Consider the following 2217-nt stretch of genomic DNA (forward strand, 5'->3'; position numbering starts at 1 on the left):
CAAAATTAATAGAGCAAATTTAAAACTTAACTGCTTCCTTCGAAATTCTATCAAAGAATGAATCAACTGTTTAAAAAAAGGTTTTTTTCGCTAATAGGGCGCTATCATACCAACAGCAATTCCGTCATATTTAAAAAATATACATTGCCAACACTTTTTTCAAATAAAGAATGATAAAAGTGCGTAAAAAAGGTCTTTCACAAATAGGCCTAGGGGGCGTATAAACTAAACAGCAACAACGCTCTACAGCTACACTAATCTTACACAAACAAGGAGTACTATAAACCCACTACTGGAAGCGGTATTTTTATTCAAACGTAAAACAATTTCGCTTAAGCTTAACATCTCTAGACATCGGTAAAAATGTCTCTATCACTCCTAGGTAACTGTATGCACAGGATTTTACGACATTATAACTCAAATTCATCTGATTATGTTTTAACAAGGTTAAATCTAACTGGGAGTAAGATGAAAGGAGTAGAAGCTTATCTGTTTAAGGAAATATGAAATTTTATCTTAACAGTTCGTTAAATCATAAGTTTATAACGAAAAAGCGCGGAAGGGGAAAACGAGCAGACAACAGCGATTTTTGGGGGTAGAAGCAGAAGGTTAAGAGCGCCATCTGTCGTCCGTGCCAAAGTTGAACTTCCACTCGAAACGCAATGAGAAAGTGGATAAAATAATGCCATCAGCTATTTAACTGCGTCGATATATTTAACGACTTGACCCATGACATGCCCATAACACTGGCTTCTATGAATCCTATTTATTCTTGGATGCTAGGAAACTTGGTAGACGTAACAGTCTGTACCAAGTACCCAAGCATCCTTCAATAAACGCCTGGCAACATTGTGGTACGCATGGTACAACTAAAAAATAGGATGTGTATCTATCTTTCCAGTCACTCCAAGTCGTTAAGCCCTCATTACAGAGGATTTGAAACACTATCGTAATTCCAAGTGTCTCGAATCTCTACGTTCCTGTCCATTATGAACAGTGCTGAGAGAATGATACATCAGAAAGAGCCATTCAAATCGAATTGCCGAAAATATTATCCATATTTTCATTTCATATAACAGAGAAAACAAATTATTATGGTTCTGAGAGGAGCTTCCCATTTTGGTTGTTGTTCTCAAAAATATATCGCAATGCACGGGCCTAGATAGATACAGGAGGCAATGTAGGAAATATAACGCAATGCACGGGCCTTGATAGATATAGGAGGCAATGATTTAACGACTTCGGTACTTGGGTTTATCTTTAATATTTAAATAAATATAATTATTTATAATTATTTTAATCGCCAGTAAATAACTTTAAAAATAGTTAAATCGTTTAAAATAAAGTTGTTCATAATATCTTTCGAAACTTTGCTAATATTGACGTTTAAAGTGAAGGGTACCCTTCTTGCCCGCTTTCTTCAAATTTTGGGGTATATATACGATCCGTTTCCATTATAATAATAGATAAAAACGCATTCGCGTGAACCTTTGGTGGAAGCCCTGCCATTGGGAGGCTAGACGTTTCTCGTAACCCTAGCTGATCGCCGCGTATATCTTAAAACCAAATAATAGATAAAAACGCATTCGCGTGAACCGATGGTGGAAGCCCTGCCATTGGGAGGCTAGACGTTTCTCGTAACCCTAGCCGCTCGCCGCGTATATCTTGAAACCAAACGATGACGAAGGAAGAGAAGCCAGAATGGACTGACTGGCGTCCATGTGGAATGGACAAAGACCTGAAGATGGTGGTGCAATGAAGCTGGTGTCAATGTGGAATTGACGAAGAACAGAAGATGGTGGTGCAATGAAGCTGGTGTCAATGTGGAATTGACGAAGAACAGAAGATGGTGGTGCATAGAAGCTGGAGTCAAGGTAAAATTGACGAAGAACTGAAGTTGGTGGTGCTTGGAAGCAAGCACATACAGACTAGTGTCCATGTGGAGTGGACGAAAACCAAAGCTGGTGGTGTTGGAACTCAAGTAGAATAGCCAGAGGAGACAAACCCAAATTTCCGTGAACTGTCAATGCAGTCCGGAAATTGGGAACACGTTTGCTCCGATACGCAAACTGCGAACGCGGTCACGTGGGGTCTGACAGACAGACACACACACACACACACACACACACAGACAGACACGGCCGGTGTAATACCTCTCACGTGACATACGTCACTCGGAGAGGTAACAACAAAGTCTACCAATTTGAAAACAGAGAA

The 2217-nt window shown here is 39.6% G+C and overlaps 1 long non-coding RNA gene across 1 annotated transcript; it reads right to left on the minus strand.

The window, feature by feature from the left end:
- Nucleotides 1-278: 278 nt before the first annotated feature.
- Nucleotides 279-980, minus strand: LOC149672372 (uncharacterized). The gene is made up of 2 exons (XR_016367131.1): nt 930-980; nt 279-869 (listed from the first exon to the last, which is right to left on the minus strand). It is a non-coding gene; the product is annotated as an uncharacterized LOC149672372 (long non-coding RNA).
- Between the last annotated feature and the right edge of the window lie 1237 nt (nt 981-2217).

Source organism: Phalangium opilio, unplaced genomic scaffold, assembly GCF_054372755.1.
Source record: "Phalangium opilio isolate 3A_F unplaced genomic scaffold, DU_Popi_V2 ptg000053l_1, whole genome shotgun sequence".
In the NCBI taxonomy this organism is placed as follows: domain Eukaryota; kingdom Metazoa; phylum Arthropoda; class Arachnida; order Opiliones; family Phalangiidae; genus Phalangium; species Phalangium opilio.